Source organism: Loxodonta africana, unplaced genomic scaffold (assembly GCF_030014295.1).
Source record: "Loxodonta africana isolate mLoxAfr1 unplaced genomic scaffold, mLoxAfr1.hap2 scaffold_55, whole genome shotgun sequence".
Classification (NCBI taxonomy): Eukaryota; Metazoa; Chordata; class Mammalia; order Proboscidea; family Elephantidae; genus Loxodonta; species Loxodonta africana.
Window position 1 is genome coordinate 862,342 of NW_026975272.1, and position 21,492 is coordinate 883,833.

Below are 21,492 nucleotides of genomic sequence, written 5' to 3' on the forward strand. Positions count from 1 at the left end.
TTAAAATAATTTTAAAAACTAAAACAGAACATATGAAAATGGTAGAGATTTTGTAATCTTTATATATTATATAAATATTTAAAACGTTTATGTTTCATCAAGGTTAAACCCACTAAACCATATTTTCCACTAGTTGAACAGCTCGAAAAAGGAGATGGGATTTGGGGATAATTTTATCATTTATCCAATATAATTTGTGTAGGTGGAATTATCACGCTGACATAATATAGATTAGGCTGTTATATTAAAAAGTAAAAATTATTGTAAACCTTCGATAAACAGCCATACCATCAGGTCCAGCCTTACCCAGCCCTTATGCTCACTCTGATATCAATCTTAAATTACGTCTCTGTCTCAGGAAGCACCTTATTCTGCCGATATTTCCCCTAGAAGATTCCATGGTCTTTCCTTTCCTGATAGCCAGAGGCTGCATCATAGATTGCTTAGGGTCCTCTGAAGGCCAGCTGTGAACTGTGGCCTCTGGGGCATCTCCTGGGGCTGTGACGCCGCAAGCTTGACTCCCCACTACCCTCATTGCCCACTATTTCTTTTCTATCAATTTTATCAGGAAACAGAAAAATTAATTCTAATGCCAATCTTTCTGAAAACAATAGAAGTTTCTGTTTCAACTTTGAAGTATATATAACATTCAAAAGTAAATGCAGATTTACTGGTAAGGTTATCATTGTAAGTAATGTTTTTGTAATTATGTTTCAAACAATAAAGATATAAATGTATATTTTAGAATCATTTATATATAGATATATTTGCATAGCAGTCATATCTACATATGAATATGACTTCCTAAATTAATACAGTTATTACAAATTAAAATAATAGATTAAATTCCATTCTTTCTCTGTTAATTTCCTTAGTCCACTGTGGTTTTGATCCAAGATATTATTACCATTTGTTTCAGCAATATATATCCCTTGTCTGTTTACTTAAGCATACCCCCTTCCCTGACAACCTGGGAAATCTCTTCGCTTCACACTGCAGATGCTTTTCCATTCTTCAGTGTTGTTCTGCTGATTTCTCTAAACATCTCCTCTTAAACTCTTATTTCTGGAATTGAAAAATAATAATAAGTTCTCTGTGTTCCTACCTGGGTCCTTTCTGATGGATGCCTGAGCCTTCTTTGTTCTCTCTTGGCAGTTTAGTTCATTTAAGGAGAGAGAAAAGGGGTCCAAATGTAGCAATACAGTAGTTCATAGCTTTAGTTGTTTAAACATTCTTGAACAATTCTGCGACAGAAACTGAATGCTAACTATGACATCAAAGGTACTTATTGAAAATTTCCTCAGAAGATTGTGCTCTGTGATTTGAACAAATAACTCTTTCTTATTCTTAATTCCCTGCCCTATGATATTTGTCGAGTCAATTCTGACTCATAGTGACCCTATAGGACAGAGTAGAACTGTCTCCATAGAGTTTCCAGGGAGGGCCTGGTGGATTCCAGCTGCCGAGCTTTTGGTTAACAGCCCTAGCTCTTAACCACTATGCCACCGAGATTTCTAAGTGTATATTATGTATAGGAATTCTGTAAATGATAAAGTAGTAGTCAAGGTTCCATGTTACTACATCAGTATTCTTTAGAGCCTCAGAAAATCCCACTTTTCCATCTACAACACCAGGAAGGGGAGAGTGTGAGGGGATAAATGTGGATATATTCCAAAAGAACAAATAAAATGCTACAGAGAGAGCTAGGATGAAATCCGCACTTGTTGCACTCCTAAGTTATTTGAACTTAATTTGAAGACGACAAGCTGAAGATAGATCTAATTTCATAAGACTTTAAATAACTGGTACTCCCAACCCAGAAAAAACTTTGGATTATATTAGCTGCTATTTATGGAGCATTTATTATGCATCACTTCATATATTTCCATAAGCCTTACTAATGCCATTATCACCTTTAAAGATGAGGCATCTGAAAACCAGAAGGGTGATGTCACTAGCCCAAGTGTTCACATCATTGATAGACTCATGCACTAAATTTGGTAGTTTGACCACAGCACTCACTACAACACACTTTAAAAACCCCCTCAGAAAATGCAAAAATGTGAATTATAAACCTCACCATCAATCAGTCCCTTGAAAATTCCGGTGCTGGAAATCTCCTATTCTTTATCAAGAAAAGTCCATTCAGTGGCTGGATAAAAAGTGAATGCCACCAGAAGAAAACAAATAATAAAAATTAGAGTTGAACTAAATGAACTACAGAACAGAAAAACAATTGAAAGAATTAACAAAGCCAAAAGCTGGTTCTTTGAAAAAATTAACAAAATCGATAAACCATTGGCTAGACTGACTAAAGAAATACAGGAAAGGAAAAAAATAACCCGAATAAGAAACGAGAAGGACCACATCACAAAAGAACCAAATGAAATTAAAAGAATCATTTCAGATTACTATGAAAAATTGTACTCTAAGAAATTTGCAAACCTAGAAGAAATGGATGAATTCCTGGAAAAACACTACCTACCTAAACTAACACATTCAGAAGTAGAACAACTAAATAGACCCATAACAAAAAAAGAGATTGAAACGGTAATCAAAAAAAACTTCCAACAAAAAAAGCCCTGGCCCGGATGGCTTCACTGCAGAGTTCTACCAAACTTTCAGAGAAGAGTTAACACCACTACTACTGAAGGTATTTCAAAGCATAGAAAATGACGGAATACTACCCAACTCATTCTATGAAGCCACCATCTCCCTGATACCAAAACCAGGTAAAGACATTACAAAAAAAGAAAATTTTAGACCTATATCCCCCATGAACATAGATGCAAAAATCTTCAACAAAATTCTAACCAATAGAATCCAACAACACATCAAAAAAATAATTCACCCTGATCAAGTGGGATTTATACCAGGTATGCAAGGCTGGTTTAATATCAGAAAAACCATTAATGTAATCCATCACATAAATAAAACAAAAGACAAAAACCACATGATCTTATCAATTGATGCAGAAAAGGCATTTGACAAAGTCCAACACCCATTTATGATAAAAACTGTTACCAAAATAGGAATTGAAGGAAAATTCCTCAACATACTAAAGGGCATCTATGCAAAGCCAACAGCCAATATCACTCTAAATGGAGAGAACCTGAAAGCATTTCGCTTGAGAACGGGAACCAGACAAGGATGCCCTTTATCACCGCTCTTATTCAACATCGTGCTTGAAGTCCTAGCCAGGGCAATTAGGCTAGACAAGGAAATAAAAGGTATCCGGATTGGCAAGGAGGAAGTAAAGTTATCACTATTTGCAGATGACATGATCTTATACACAGAAAACCCTAAGGAATCCTCCAGAAAACTATTGAAACTAATAGAAGAGTTTGGCAGAGTCTCAGGTTATAAAATAAACATACAAAAATCACTTGGATTCCTCTACATCAACAAAAAGAACACCGAAGAGGAAATCACCAAATCAATACCATTCACAGTAGCCCCCAAGAAGATAAAATACTTACGAATAAATCTTACCAAGGATGTAAAAGACCTATACAAAGAAAACTACAAAGCTCTACTACAAGAAATTCTGAAGGACATACTTAAGTGGAAAAACATACCTTGCTCATGGATAGGAAGACTTAACATAGTAAAAATGTCTATTCTACCAAAAGCCATCTATACATATAACGCACTTCCGATCCAAATTCCAATGTCATATTTTAAGGGGATAGAGAAACAAATCACCAATTTCATATGGAAGGGAAAGAAGCCCCGGATAAGCAAAGCATTACTGAAAAAGAAGAAGAAAGTGGGAGGCCTCACTCTACCTGATTTCAGAAGCTATTATACAGCCACAGTAGTCAAAACAGCCTGGTACTGGTACAAGAACAGGCACATAGACCAATGGAACAGAATTGAGAACCCAGATATAAATCCATCCACGTATGACCAGCTGATATTTGACAAAGGCCCAGTGTCAGTTAATTGGGGAAAAGATAGTCTTTTTAACAAATGGTGCTGGCATAACTGGATATCCATTTGCAAAAAAATGAAACAGGACCCATACCTCACACCAAGCACAAAAACTAACTCCAAGTGGATCAAAGACCTAAACATAAAGACTAAAACGATAAAGATCATGGAAGAAAAAATAGGGACAACCCTAGGAGCCCTAATACAAGGCAAAAACTGAGTACAAAACATTACCAAAAATGATGAAGAGAAACCAGATAACTGGGAGCTCCTAAAAATCAAACACCTATGCTCATCTAAAGACTTCACCAAAAGAGTAAAAAGACCACCTACAGACTGGGAAAGAATTTTCAGCTATGACATCTCCGACCAGCGCCTGATCTCTAAAATCTACATGATTCTGTCAAAACTCAACCACAAAAAGACAAACAACCCAATCAAGAAGTGGGCAAAGGATATGAACACACATTTCACTAAAGAAGATACTCAGGCAGCCAACAGATACATGAGAAAATGCTCTCGATGATTAGCCATTAAAAAAAAAAAATTTAGAGAAATGTAAATTAAAACTACTATGAGATTCCATCTCACACCAACAAGGCTGGCATTAATCCAAAAAAACAACAAAATAATAAATGTTGGAGAGGCTGCGGAGAGATTGGAACTCTCATACACTGCTGGTGGAAATGTAAAATGGTACAACCACTTTGGAAATCTATCTGGCATTATCTTAAACAGTTAGAAATAGAACTACCATACAACCCAGAAATCTCACTCCTCGGAATATACCCTAGAGATACAAGAGCCTTCACACAAACAGATATATGCACACCCATGTTTATTGCAGCTCTGTTTACAATAGCAAAAAGCTGGAAGCAACCAAGGTCTCCATCAACGGATGAAAGGGTAAATAAATTGTGGTATATTCACACAATGGAATACTACGCATCGATAAAGAACAGTGACGAATCTCTGAAACATTTCATAACATGGAGGAACCTGGAAGGCATTATGCTGAGTGAAATTAGTCAGAGGCAAAAGGACAAATATTGTATAAGACCACTATTATAAGATCTTGAGAAATAGTAAAAACTGAGAAGAACACATACTTTTGTGGTTACGAAGGGGGGAGGGAGGGAGGGAGGGAGAGGGTTTTTTATTGATTAATCAGTAGATAAGAACTGCTTTAGGTGAAGGGAAAGACAACACTCAATACATGGAAGGTCAGCTCAATTGGACTGGACCAAAAGCAAAGAAGCTTCCGGGATAAAATGAATGCTTCAAAGGTCAGCGGAGCAAGGACGGGGGTCTGGGGACCATGGTTTGAGGGTACTTCTAAGTCAATTGGCAAAATAATTCTATTATGAAAACATTCTGCATCCCACTGTGAAATGTGGCGTCTGGGGTCTTAAATGCTAACAAGCAGCCATCTAAGATGCAGCAATTGGTCTCAACCCACCTGGAGCAAAGGAAAATGACGAACACCAAGGTCACACGACAACTAAGAGCCCAAGAGACAGAAAGGGACACATGAACCAGAGACCTACATCATCCTGAGACCAGAAGAACTAGTTGGTGCCCGGCCACAATCGATGACTGCCCTGACAGGGAGCACAACAGAGAACTCCTGAGGGAACAGGAGATCAGTGGGATGCAGACCCCAAATTCTCATAAAAAGACCATACTTAATGGTCTGACTGAGACTAGAGGAATCCCGGCGGCCATGGTCCCCAGACCTTCTGTTGGCACAGGACAGGAACCATCCCCGAAGACAACTCATCAGACATGAAAGGGACTGGTCAGCAGGTGGGAGAGAGATGCTGATGAAGAGTGAGCTAATTATATCAGGTGGTCACTTGAGATTGTGTTGGCAGCTCTTGTCTGAAGGGGGGATGGGAGGATAGAGAGAGAGGGAAGTTGGCAAAATTGTCAGGAAAGGAGAGAATGAAAGGGCGGACTCAATAGGGGGAGAGTAGGTGGGAGTACGGAGTAATATGTATGTAAACTTATATGTGACAGACTGATTGGATTTGTAAATGTTCACTTGAAGCTTAATAAAAGTTAATAAAAAAAAAAAGGGAATGCCATTTCCAAGTCTTATTTCTACATCTAAGAGAGAGAGAAAGCCTCACAGGCACACAAGGTAGAGAATGTGCCCCACTGCTTCTCAAGTGCTGCCTTCAACATGTTCTTGGGAACAAAAAGAAACCAAAGTTTCCTCCTGTAGTTCCATTTAGAATTTAAAGAGTTTTCCCTGAGAGGACAGGAGCCTGTAGAACTGCCTCTCAGTTGCCCCCCAGGGTTTAAAAATTTCCCATCAGTATGACTCTCCAAGACATGATTTTATGTGGTTCGATTAGCTTTGGTATTGTGAATACTTTCATGTTCCTGACCAATTAGGTTTTTTTTTTTTTTTAAATCTGCTCCTGAGTATGAATTTGAAGATGACTTCATTTCCTTTTATGTTCAGGAGTAGAACACTGTGTATGCCAGGATGGAAATGCCTATGGTCTTGTAAATGCAGCTGAGTTCTGGGATAAGACCCAGTATCAATCCATGAGGGTAGCACGTGCTGTTCTTGGACAGGGTAGTAAAGAGTGCTTTTCAAAAAATAATATATCTTTTGCATCCTATTCTGACTCCTAGTTATTTCATGCATAAATACATAAAAATGCAGAGATTAATTCAAATGTTATTTTTTTCTCTCAATAATCTTGACATTCCATGGCTTTGAAACAAAAAGCATGATTTCTGTCCCTAGGTGGTGCAAATGGTTAACACACTCAGCTGCTAATCAAAAGAATGGAAATTGAAGTCCACCTCCAGACACTTCAGAAGAAAGGCCTAGCCATCTACTTTCAAAAAATCTGTCCCTGAAAACCTTATGGAGTATAATTCTACCCTGATACACACTTTTTTTTTTACACACAGGGTCTCCATCAGTCAAAATCAACTTGATATCAACTGCTTTTGTTTTAAAGAATTTTTCTCTTTTCATTTTATTGGAAAAGAATGAATGACAGATCTGTTGACTCTGATGATGGAATGTAGCATTATGATTGAAGTTTTAGGGAAAACTGGAGGTGGCCCATCAGGCCACTTCAGAAAGCGTACAAACCTAACAGTTTGTTGTTCCATACTATATTTAAACATTTTACTCTACCTTTTTTTTTTTTTTACAAAAGACGCAGAATTGAAGTGATTCATCAGAAAAGTCATGGCCAAGAACCTTCACATCAATCACCAATGGGATTAAAGAAAATGTGTTGCTTTCTTTTTATTAAAATTTTAAATATCTGTCTTCACCAAAAGAACTGGCTGACATGGACCACACTTGTCATGATCCATGGAAAGAATTCTCCAGAGAAGTGCCTGACACATGGCATGGAGCCTGTGGAAGCACTGGGTGGTCTCACTAGGTAACAAGAGGGAGACTCAGGGTAAAGGATATCTTCCCTCACTCTCAGCACCCTCAGCTAGTACATGGATGGATGAGAGCTGATAAGGGCCCACACCATGGCACAGGGCTAAGGTTCAGCAGGGCACCGTTTTTACCCTGAGCCCTGAACATGTGCTGTGTCACCAAACTCAGCATGTTAACATCACTCTGGGAACCCAGTGTAGTGCAATCCTGTGAAAAACATAAAGAACTAGCCTGCAGAAGCCATTTCCTTGCCAGATCACCTAACTGGAGCTAGTCATCTGGCCACAAAACAAGGGATTACTTGATTGGAGCTGAATAAGAGCTCCCGGAGGCTTCTGGTTGACCTTATGCATGGAACTGATTATGGAAGAATAACCTGAAAAGGAGAAATAGGGAGGGGCCCATGCAGTCAGATCCAACTTGGGATGCCCCACACAGAAGGAACTATAGACTTCCCAATCCTAGGCAATGGAGAATTTAGAAAATCTTGCCGAAGGCACTCCAAAGTGTTGAAGCAAGGACAAGGTCCTGCTTGCCCAGGTCTAAGTGTAGTGCTATCTAAAATATCAGTTCTTCAAATCCATGAACATAAAGTGAGAGTATAAGCCATTTAGAGAGACTGAGGGAAGCAAATGTGTTCTAGACAGAGGGAATAGCTGACGTATGTACATACTCTATGACAAGAGCATACCTGCTCAGTAAGAGGAACAGAAAGGGGTCACATGGACTGGAGGATCACTGTGGGGTCAGCCATGACAGAGGAGTTGAGAGAGGGGTGAGGGTGCCATGATTACTGCAGTATCCCATTGTTCTCTTCAAATATTTCCTCTTGGTCTATGTACAGGTTCTGGAATCCCCATTCTTCACAATGTAATCCATAATTTGTTACGATCCACACACTCGCGTGCCTTTGCATAGCCAGTAAATCACAGGTAAACATCTTTTTGGTATTCTCTGCTTTCAGCCAAGATCTATCTGACATCAGTAACGATAACCTTCATTCCACAAACTCTTCTGAATCCAGCTTGAATTTCCAGAAGTTCCCTGTAGATGTACTGCTGTGACCACTTTTGAATGATTTTCAGTAAAATTTTACTTCTCTGTGAAATTAATGATTTTGTTTGATAATTTCCACATTCTGTTGGATCACCTTTCTTTGGAATGGGCACAAATGTGGACCTCTTCCAGTCAGTAGGCCAGGTAGGTATCTTCTTAATTCCTTGGCATAGATGGGTGAGCACCTCCAGAGTTTCATCCGTTTGTTGAAACATCTCAGTTGGAATTCCATCAATTCCTGGAGCCTAAGTTTTCACCAGTATCTTCAGTGTCACTATAGGGTCGACATGAGCCAGAATCTAATCCAGGACAATTTTATTTATTTATTTATTTTTTAATGCAGCTTGGATGTCTTCCTTCAATACTATCAGTTCGTGATCATATACTACCTCCTTTTGAACATTGACCGGTTATTTGAGTACAGTGACTTTGTGTATTCTTTCAATCTCCTTCAATACTATCAGTTCATGATCATATGCTACCTCCTTTTGAACACTGACCAATTATTTGAGTACAGTGACTTTGTGTATTTTTTCAATCTTATTTTGGTGTTTCCTGCTTCATTGTGTATTATGCCCACAGAATCCTTCAAAATTGCAACTTGAGTCCTGAATTTTTTTTTTTTTTTTCAGTTTTTTCAGCTTGAGAGAAACTGGACGTGTTCTTCCCTTTTGGTTTTCTAACTCCAGGTCTGTACGCATTTCATTATAATACTTCGTCTTCTCAAGCCATTCAATGAAATTTTCTGTTCAACTCATTTACTTCATCATTTCTTCCAATCTCCTTAGGCACTCTACAGTCAAAGCTGAATTTAAGAGTCTCTTCTGACGTCCATTTTTGTCTTTTCTTTCTTTTCTGTCTTTTGAATGACCTTTTGTTTTTTCATGTATGATGTCTGTCTTACGCTGGATTCTCTAGAGAAGCACAACAAGTAAAGCTTATAGAGAGAGAGAGATTTATATCAAGGAAATGGCTCAGTGATCACAATGTCCTTGATATCATCCCACAACTAGTCAGATCTTCGGTTATTAGCTTTCAGTGTGTCAAATCTATTCTTGAGATGGTCTTCACATTCAGGTGTGATATACGTGAGGTCACATTTTGGCACTCACAGGCTTGTTTTAGTTTTCTTCTGCTTCAACTTGAGCTTCCGTTTGACCAGTTGATGTTCTGTTCCACAGTTGGCCCCTGGACTTCTTTTAACTGATATTGATCTTTTCCATTGTCTCTTTCCACATACGTAGTTGATTTGATTCCTCTGTTTGCATCCTGTGAGGTCCAAGTGTACAGCTGCCATTTGTGTTGTTGAAAGAAAGTATTTGCAATGAATAAGTCATTGATCTTGAAAAATTCTGTCATTTGATTTCTGGCATTATTTCTATCACCCAGTTCATATTTTCCAACTACCAATTATTCTTCATTTTCACTTTTCCCATTCCAGTCACCAGTAATTACCAATGCATCTTGATTGCATGTTTGATCAATTTCAGACTGTAGAAGTTGGTAACAATCTCCAATTTCCTCATCTTTGGCCTTAGTACTCTGTGTGTCAATTTGAAAAATAGTAGTATTAACTGGTGTTCCTTGTAGCCATGTGGATATTATCGCCTATCACTCATAGCATTTTACTTCAAGATAGATCTTAAAATGTTCTTTTTGATGATGACTGTGCCACCATTCCTTTTTAATTTATCATTCCCGGCAGCGTAGACCATATGATTGTCTGATTAAAAATGGCCAAAACAAGTCTATTTCAGCTAACTAATGCCAATGATATCAATCTTTATATGTTCTATTTCATTTTGGCTTCCAATTTTTCTAGATTCACATGTAATACATTCTACTTTCCAATTATTAATGGATATTTGAATCTGTTTCTTCTCATTTTGAGTCACGCCACATCATCAAATGAAGGTCCTGAAAGCTTTACCCCACCCATGTCATTAAGCTCTAATCAACTGTGAGGAGGGTGCTCTTCCCCAGTCATATTTTGAGTGCCTTCCAAACTGAGGGGCTCATCTTCTGGCACTGCATTGGACAATGTTCTGCTGCTATTTGTAAGGTTTCCTCTGGATAATTTTTTCAGAAATAGACTGCCAGCTTCTTCCTTTTAGTCTGTCTTAGTCTTGAAGCTCCACTGAAACCTATCTGTCATGGATGACCCTGATAGCTTTTGAAATACTGGTGGCATAGATTCCAGCATCACAACAACATGAAAGCCCCCACAGTACGACAAACTGATAGACACATTGTGATATGTAAGTGTGTGTGTACATGTATATATACACACACATACATATATACATATATAATCACCTGCTATGTATATGTATAGATGTATCAAGAACATCAAAATGCTTATTTTGATCTTTGGTCATTATTTTTCTCTCTAGGGAGGTAAGTCTCCTTAGGAAACCCAATTGCCATATGAGATTTGCTTGATAAAGCTAGGATTTGAACAAAGGACATTATTGATTATGGTCTAAAATAGCCATAGTCTGAAATATCCTTCTTCACAAAGAGCTGTACCAACCAGGCAGGCAGGCCGCTAATCAGTGAAACACATCCCCTACACTAGGACTGTGCCTGATACCTAATAAGAAGTTTTACCTCCTTGATATACTTCTACATATTCAAGCCGGGAGTCTTATTTCTGTGGACATCTTCTCTCTTTGGATGAATTATTACAACACTGGCTCTTTTTTTATATGTCAGTTGTTGTCTTACATTATTGCATATGATCTCATCAATGACATGCTATAGTATTACACGTGATCTTATCAATTACTTCGTTGCTATAATGTAACTCTTGCAATTTTATGAAATTGTCACTAATTCACCAACCAAAAGATTTAGGCAGGGTTCATTGACTTAAGTTACAAAATACATATATCTATACAAAACTAAATTTTATGAATGAATAATGGTTAACAAAACTATATTAAAGTCCACTGGAAGAGATTATTGCTCAATACAGTTGCTATTTATTATAACTAGAATTGTCCTTATTTGAATATAAGGTCATGAATTATCCCTCTGTGCGTGTCCAGGGGCAGCTGAAAGGTTTTTTGTTGTTGTTGCGTTGTTTTTTTGAAGGATGTTACAAAAAGAAACATAGTGTCAAAAAGGCGCTTAATTAGCTAATATTTATGGTCCTATGAGATCCTTGCGGTGACCACACCCCATTGACTGTTGAACAAGAAAAAAAGCAGATTCAGCAGTGCTAGAACTTATTGGTTAACAAAATAAATCAGTCAAAGATCAGGGATAAATTATTAAACATGGATGGAAAACAGAGAAAATAAGCTCAAACGTACAAAAGAGTGAGGTGAAGCTTTGCATACAAAAGGCTCTGGATTATGTACTGCAAAAGAAGAAGGGTAGCAACCCCAGAGAGCATAAGCGCGGAGTGGGCTTTTGCTCCCACAAATATTACTGTATTTGATGTTCTGTTACTTTATGGGACATTGGTTCAAAAAAAAGAAAACAGAGTCTGTGCTCACGCAACAATGTCCCCAAACATATTTCTGGGACAGAACCCTATTTTCTCTTCTCCGTCAATCCAATTTCATTTAAATTTTTAGAGAATTAGCAGTTGAAATCTTCTATTCTTTGCCATCTCCCCAGCACCTTGGTTGGGTTTGGCTTTAAGAAGAATTCATTTCTCCAACTTTTGACTCTTGATTTTACCTTCATTGTCAGTCAGGACACATGAGAGGTTTGAATAAATCATTGAGGCTAATATTATACAGCAAAATTTCTATGTATGTGGAATCATCCATTACTCACAGTAGATACATGGTATTGAGTTCCACATTCTGTGGATGCAACAAGATACACCACTTCTTATATTTCTAATGCCTGAATGATGTCTTTACTCAATATGGTTCTCCTATCAATATCTTCCAAAAGCTTTTGTTTTTTGTAAATTTTTGTTTCTCTTAAAATGTAATTTTAAAAAACATTTAATAATTTCACCATGTAGATATCTTCCCCATGTCCTACTTTATTTTTTGCTTATATACAAGTATATCTATAGGATTGCAATCATCCTATAATTTTTTAAACATTTTGATTTTCATTTTGGATTATTAAAAGCCTTTTCCCATGTAGAGAGAATCTAAAATGTACTTACTTATTTTAGCAGTTGTAAATTAACATATACAAATTCATAATACTTTTTTAATTTTTTTAATCATTTAATCTGTTTTCAAATTTTCACTGTCATAGACAACTTTTGACCAAACCTCATCTCATGTACAGTCTTTATATTTAGTCATTTTGGCAAGTACATTTTCAGGGGATTATTGAGGCAAAAGATATGATTATATTCATAAATATTGGTAATCATTGTCAGATAACCTTCTGATTTTGTTGTACCAGTATTACAAATATTTTATTTAAACAATAATTATATGTACATTATAGTATATCTAACATTTACAATAAATCACAGAGTAAAATATAAAATCTCCTTGTAAAATTCATGATTTCACAATCACACTTTACAGAGGTAACTAATAGTTCCTTACATATTCTTCCAGGTTTTTCAGAGTTATACACGTACATATATTGTTTAAATATCCCTTTTTATGTAAAAAACTGGATTTTTTCCATTTTTTCTAAAATCACAGGAATATGAAACATTCGTAATGAAAATCTAACTTGGAGCATTATCTCATTTGCTTGATAAGTATAATTAAAACTATGTTATACATTTCCTCAATTACTGGCAATAGTATTTTTGTATATTTTTTATTTCTTATATTTTGCTTTCCAAATTTTATACATATAGATATATATTTGTCAGTTAATTTTTTAATATCTTTAAAGTTTGAGCTCTTTTCTTTTTTTCATATTTATATAATTCAGTCTTTAATTTGGAGAGTTATGTCTTTATCCTGTCTTATATTATTTCTATAATTTTTAATACTAATCTCAAAAGATCTAGAATTTGTTTTAGGATGATTTTGAGATACTCTTCCTTTTTCTGATTAACCACCAATCCATCAGTGAGCCAATAACACCTTCAATCAGCCATCACATGTACTAAGAACCTACTCAGATCTGTGGTAGCTATAATGGGATATAGAAATATGTCTTTAGGCTCCTTACAGTCAAATTGGAAGGAAAACATACCTCTGAATAAGATAATGAGTTATGTAAGAATTATACATGACTGTATATGATAATTCCTAATGAATTACGGTTCCAAAAGTAGAGAGAATCCTACAGAATAAAGTGAGGGTCAGTGAAGGTTAAAAAATGAGATAGTAATGGAGTTACAGATTTCAATGTGTGAAAACGAAGTTTCCAGCTAGGTTCTCTGGAACTAAAGTACTGATTAAGCTTATACAGATTTTCCCTAAGCAGAACTAATATTTCAAAGTTAGTAACTCAATTTGTCCCTGTAGTATCCAACCCAGTGCCGTTGAGTCGATTCCGACTCATAGCGACCCTATCCCTGTAATAAAGCTGCATAATACAAATAAAACTTTAAGTTTCTTTGTAGTCCACCTGAAATAAAATTAACTCAATGTGATAACATTAGTTATGACAACTGGAAGCTCTGACTGGCAGTTCCAATTATCTCTGACAAATATAAAAGAAAAGGTGAATTAATTATTACTTAGTTTTGATACACTAGGTCCCTGATAGGATCTAAAGACAAAAAAAAGCCTGTCATTTTCTGAGAAGAGAGGAGCGGTTAGGTTAGAAAGTGAGTAAAAGATGGTAAGAAGATGCATTGCTTCAGGTCAACATGGAAATAGCCGTCATAAAAACTACACTCTCATTAAGTCAAAAAGTTTTAAGAGGTAAGCCTGTGGGCTAATAATGGACGGCCATGAAAGTGATGCAATTCTACTTGGTTTTGTTTTAAATGAGCAAAGAGAAGATTTGAAACCTGAAGACAGGCAAGCAGTAGGACTTTACTAAGATGCATGCATTACCACAGACCAACAGTGCCTCAGAGTTCTATCACTCAGTTCAGCCTTTATTTCCTAATACCCCTGAGCTATCCTACCCCCCTGATATTGAGGGACATCACAGTAGCAGAGTTTGCTCTTTGTTCTTTTTTAAAAACCTTGATTTTTACTTTACCTGTTGAAATGCTAACAATTCAAATTATATCTGGACCCAAAGCTCTCTCTCTCTATATATACTTTTTTTTAAGGAAAGCTCTATACCTGGGCCCAAAAGTCCTTCTTTTTCTTTGCAGAAAAATATATACATACCTCTATCCACTGTGGTATTATATTCCCATGTGCTTTGTTAGATAGGTATTGAATTGAATAAGGTAATCCTAGATTATATACTATTCTTGAGTGTCCTTAATTTAAACAGGTTTTCACTCTTGTTATTTCATTTGGCCTGCACACTTTTTGGCATGGTAACTGGCCATTTATATTGTTTTCTTTAAGTACAAATATTCATCTGTAATAGAGAGTTTTACCTAGTATAATCAAGCTATAAAATGGCTTGCATACTAATAGATAGCTTTCTTTCTAGCATTTTACCTGCAAGTCATACAAATCATCAAATCCCAACCATCCATCCTAGAAAAGAGAAGTCTCTATTCAGCAGAAAATGATGTGAACTGACACCTTAAGTTTCTGTCCTGACTCCAAAACCAACCACTGTAAACTTCATGATGGGACAAATATCAAAGCAGAAAACTAGGTACATAACAAAAAATAATGAAGGGAGGGAAACCTCAGAGACTTGATAAAGTTAAAGCAGGAGATCAAGGAGAGTGACAGTGAGCGAATTCCGGGAAGGAAGAAGAGCAAGAGTATATGGGATACAGAAAGACATATGGGGGAGGGGAGCAAAGAATGATATTGAGGGTAGTGAGACCCAAAATTTCATCACAGATTTCATTTTTTTTCTCCCTGACCCACTGTACTTGCCCCAAAATCTGACATGGTCTGCTGTTGTAGATTATGATCAAGGGTTGCCCTAGGTCTTGAAAATCTAGGACAAGAGTGTAGGAGTATAAAAAAATTATACCCAGTCCCAGAAACATCACCACTGAACATCAAACTCTTTAAATGAGAGGACCCCCAAGAATAGACATTTCTGCCAGGCTGGCTTCAATGCCACCGTGTAGATAATTTCCCCCTGTGTAAGCAGGAAGACCTTTGACAAATAGTATAGGTTTGCTCAGAGGACAGGGAAGCCTTAAGAATCCTGAACCACTGTAACCTTTCATTGGTGGAAATACACCCTAGGAGTTCCATCTTCTTCAGATTGCAGGCTGAGTATAGGTTCTATTAGGGTACAGATGTCAACAAGTCAATTTTGAGGAAGTATTGCAAAGAAAATATTTCAAATAGACTTTTGAAAAACTCACCTTTTTTCTTATGGACAGACATATAACTTCCAATAAAGAATATTGCTCATATTTCAGTTTTAATGTGCTTAGAAGATGAATTATATGAAGCCTCGCTGAAACATGGAAACAATTCTTCCTTGACATTTATGGATGCTTTCTCTCACAGAAGGTTATGGAGAGTGGGGAGTTTATGGGGACAGGGAACTCTGCATAGGGAGACTTTACCTGGTTTCTCCTCAGAAGCAGTAGCTTAGACAAAACAAGTGGGTCGATGATACATGTGGAGCGGTGCAGTTAAAAAAAAAATAGCAAAACTTTTTGACAACACTTTTATATATATATATAAAAACTATTTTGGCACACTGAAAGAGAAATGCCTCTGAGGCCAGTCCCCTTATTACAGGTTCTTTTTGGAAAACATGAGTTAATGTTTCTCTTTTTACCGCATTGAGTATTTATAGTAATTCACGTAAAAATTTCCAGAAGCCTATGACAGGCTTTCAGCCTCAGGAGCTCCAAAGAAACCATTTCTCCCAGCCTAGTCCCTAAAGATGGTCCAGTGAGCTACCCAGCTCAGAGAGTCCTAGAGCGAAAGCAAACCTTGGGGCCAATTAGTTAAACTCCAACTCACTGTGAATGCATGTGAGGAAACCTCAATCCCTTCTCCATAGAATTGTGTAAACCCATCTCTTCTAGTAGCATGGAAGTCTTGAAGCCAATTAAAGGCTCAGAGAAGTGAAATATGTGTGGTAGACATGAATTCTGGCTTCACCACTTATGTGTTCTGTGAATTTAAACAAGTTTCCTAACTTCTTTAATTTCAATTTCTTCTTTTGTAAGTGGTAACTGGTAATTATTATTTATTAATTTTAACATTATTACTAATGTTACATTCTCCTGTTTCTAACTCCACCTGTGTTTAAGTTGGTTCATAAAAAAGAAGGGAGAGAGAAAGAAAAGGGAAAGGAAATATTGAATGCTTATGTGTTTTCTTTTCATTTTTGAAAATGTATGCTTTTCAACTCATAGGGAAGAAAGTTGGATTTTTGCTTTTTTAATGGGGTTGGAAGTTATTAAAAATGGGACAGATTGCATTGCAAAATTACTTTCCTATTTGGAAGACCATGTTACTACCCAGAGCTCTGACCTCAGAATTGGCTAGTGTCTGTCAGGTACCTTCAATGAGGATGACATGAGAAGTCTGTAGTGGGGAAAAGGGAAAGAGATGAGAGATAGAAATGAAGGCAGGATGCCATTAACATACATTGCAACATGCTTTCCAATTTTGCTGAAAGGCCTAGTGGCAACCAGCATGCCCAATCTCGGAGAAAGGCAAGCCCAACATCTGGATTTTTTTGTTATAAAGGGACAGACTCATGAGGAAGGTATTTGGTGAGTTATTTAGGGCACACAAGCCTCAGATTCCCCATCAATTAAATGGGAACAAGCAGATTGAAGTTAAAAAGTTTCTGTAAAAAGTAAAAGATATATGAAAAGAAAGCATCCTGACTCAGAAAAGTGCAGAAGAAACGTGCATGTGTTCTTATTAATCCTCCCTAAATTTGTAGACCTCAGGCCCAGAGAAGGGACATAGCTCACATAAGGTCACAGTTAGTGACAGTACTGAGTCTAGAATCCAAGTCTCTTAATTACAAATCTAAAACTGTTTTCTTGTAATAAGTTCTGTACAGTAATGCCATAAACATTCTTGGCCTGGGAAATGACACTAGCCAATGGAGGAGCCCCTGAGTGGCACAAATGGTTAAGCAGCAGCCTACTAATTGGAAGGTTGGTGGTTTGAACCCACCCAGAGGCCTGGGAAGGAATGCCTGGCAAGATGCTTTCAAAAAGCCCCAGCCTTGAAAATCCTCGTTGCTGTTCTTGTTAGGTGGCGTTGAGTGGGTTCCCACTCATAGTGGCCCCAAGTACAAGAGAACCAAGAATTACCTGTGCCATTCTCACAATTTTTGTGCTTGAATCCATTGTTGCGGCCACTGTGTCAATTCATCTCCCTAAGCATCTTCCTCTTTGTCACTGACCCTCTATTTTACCAAGCATGACGTCCTTCTCCAGGGAGTGATCCCCCCTGATAACATGTCCAAAGTATATGAGAGGTAGTCTCTCCATCCTTGCTTCTAAGGAGCTTTCTGGCTGTATTTCTTCCAAGACAGATTTGTTTGTTCTTCTGGGAGTCCACAGCTTATTCAATATTCTTTGCCAACAGCATAATTCAAAGGTGTCAATTCTTCTTCGGTCTTCTTTATTCATTGTCCAGCTTTCACATGTATATGAGGTGATTGAAAACAACAGACTCGGTTAAAAGTCCTATGGAGTGCTATTCTACTCTGTACACATGCGAACACCAGAAGTCAAAATCCACTAGATATCAAACAAAAAAATAAAAAGTTTCAAAGGAGACCATTAAACTGCCAAAAGGTGAGAAGATTGGTAAACGATACCTTAATGTTCTTTTAAGATCTGAGGTAAACTTACCATGAGTGTTCGTTAAATATTCATTGTAGACTGAATGACTGGTTTATCTAACTGGACTTCAGTTTCTGCCTTAACAATGCCAGGGTGCTATTGAATCCAGTTGATCATGGGCAAGTTCACTTATGGGAGGTGAGAAGAGATGACAACCGAGGTATTTTGGGTTTTGATCCAAGTGTTTCTCAAGTGTAGTTTTAGGATGAATTAGTGTCCTAGTTTAAACCTTATTCATTTTCGTCTTATCAAGAGGAGGTTTCAAGTGAAAAATTCAGAAACTCCAGCAAGATTTGAACCAGATTAATAAAATGGAAAATTGCTTTCAGAATAAAATTCAAATCATTAATAAAAGTATTAATTTTGTAAGGGATTGGAGAATGAGAAAAAGAGTAGGTAGAGGATAATACCTTTATATACTAGCTTAATTTTTATATACATATGGGAAAATAACTAGAATACAGAAATTTTTTTGAAATATTCTTCTCTGTGTTATATTAAACTATGATCTGTGGTTATTTTCAAGATCAAGGAACTAATCTCAGCAATAACTACATTCATTTGCCAAACTCAACGTTCTAATGTATTAATAATGTAAATACATTTAAATATGTTTTTAACCCAAAAACCCACTGCTGTCGAGTCAAATCGGACTCATACTGACCCTATAGGACAGCATAGAACTGCCCCACAGGGTTTCCAAGGAGCACCTGCGGGATTCAAACTGCTGACCTTTTGGTTAGCAGCTGTCACTCTTAACCACTAGGGTTTCCTAAATATGTTGTTACGTCAGATTTATTGCCATCCAGTCAATTCCAACTCATGTGGTTGTTGTTGTTAGGTGCCATCATGTCAGTTCCAACTCACAGGGACACTGTATACAACAGAATGAAACATTGCCTGGTCCTACTTCATCCTCGCATTCGTTGTTATGTTGCAGCCACTATGTCAGTCCATCTTGACAAGAGTCTTCCTCTTTTTCACTGACCCCCTACTTTACCAAGCATGTTGTCTTTCTCCAGGGACTGAATTCTCCTGATAACATGTCCGAAGTATGTGAGACATAGTCTCACCATCCTTGCTGCTAAGGAGCATTCTGGTTTCATTCTTCCAAGACAGATTTGTTCCTTCTTTTGGCAGTCCACGGTATATCAATTTTCTTCACCAACACCACAATTCAAAGGCATCAATTCTCCTTCAATCTTCATTATTCATTGTCCAGCTTTCACATGCACATGAGGCAATTGAAAGCACCATGGCTGGGTCAGGTGCACCTTAGTTTTCAAGGTGACATCTTTGCTTTTTAACACTTTAAAGCAACCCTAAAGGACAGAGTAGAACTGTACCGTAGAGTTTCCAGAACATCCTGCTGGTGTAGTGGTTAAGAGCTACAGCTGCTGATCAAGAGGTTGGCAATTTGAATCTACCAGGCTCTCCTTGGAAATTCTATGGGGCACTTCTTCCTTGTCCTATAGGGTCGCTATGGGCTGGAATTGACTGGACTGCAATGTTTTTTGTTTTGTTTTGTTTTTTTTGGTATAGAGTTTTCTAGACTATAATCTTGATGGAAGCGGACTGCCATATCTTCCTCCAGCACAGTATCTGGTGGGTTCCAACTGCTACCCTGTCAATTAGCAGGGAAGTGCTAAACACTGTGTTGCCAGGACTCCTTAACTGGGATCAGTGTCCTAAAAATAAACTTTATTATCAATTTAAATGGTTTCAGGAAGCTCCTGTACCTAATCTCTAAGACATTTTTTGTCTTCCCTCTATGAATGTTTTTCAAAGCATAGTGTGAATAGCAATGACTTTAACAGAAAATCTGATCCCTCTCTTCTAGTGTTTTCATTATTATAATCTAAGCATGTATAAAATTCAACTCTCTTTACTTTACATATAAGTTTACTGAGCTCCATCTCTGAAACGATGAGTGACCTGAGGGTGGAAATAGCATTTCCCAATCTCCACATTAGTGTTTTACAGTTGCATTACATTACCTTCTGTTTTACAAGGTCCATCCCCTATAAAGTTCTTGGCTAAGCCCGTTTTGATTTCTTTCCTCTTGAAGTTTTATCTGGTACACAACTTCCATTTTTCTGGAGAAGGATTCCAGAGAGAGGGAATAGTGAATTTATTTACCTTCCCTATGGCAAGAAAATAACTGGTCAATAAAAGAAACAGAAAGGGGCTACATGGACAGAGGAGTCAGTGAGGGATCAGCCAGGAGAGAGGAGTTCAGAGAGGTGGGAGGGTAACAAGATTACTGTTACTTATTATTTAACATTTGCGTTGTGTCGGCTTTTGCCCTGGGTTACATGGAGAGCTATTGCAGTAGAGTAGATTTATGATATGATCCAACTTATGAGTTTAAATGGTAACAGTAGCTGCCTTGCTCAGGGTAGGCTACTGAGGAAGGGAATGCAAAGATAAAAGCAGGGAGACTAGGTAAAATTCAATTGCAATAACCTAGGTGAAAGATGACGGTGGCTAGGAATTAGGTGACAACTTTAAAAATGATAAGAAGCCTTTGAATTTGGTAAATGCATTGGAGTTAAAGCCAACATGATTTCCTGGTAGAGTGAAAGTAGGGAGTTAGAAAACCAAATAGACCAAATGCACCATCAGTCAAGTTGGAGGATGACGTGAGTGGAGTCAGTTTGGGGATGGAAGGAGAACCAGGAATACAGCTTTGGGTTTGTTCAGTTTAAGAATTCTATTTGTCATTTAGATGGAAATATCATGAAGTAGTTGGATTTTCAGGTCTTCACCTCAAGAAAGAAGTCTGGTCTGAGATACTTATTTGGAAATCTTGGTCATGTAAAGAGAGTATGTGAAGGAAGGATAGATCAACTGAGTTAAATGCAAATAATGGATTTAAAAAAATGAGAAATGAGCAATTGCTGTTAGATTTAATGATGCAGAGGCCAAAGGTGACCTTGAGAAGAGGATTTTTAGAAAGCATTAGGTATTTATGTGTAAGTGAAGGGGGTTTAAAAAGAATGGAAGGAGAGAAACGGGAGATAAGCATTATTGTGTTTTGCTGCAAAAGAGGGAGAATGAAATGGGATATTAGATAATGAAGTGGAGTCAAGGAAAAAAAAAATTTTTAAAGATGAGAAAGTTAATGAATTGCTTCTTTGCTAATGTAACTGATCCAGTAGAGAGGAAAACACAGATGAAATAAAAGACAGAAGAGATTCTTAGGCAAGTGTCCTTTGTAAGCAGTGAAGAGATGAGTTCCCATGCAAAAGAGAGTTTA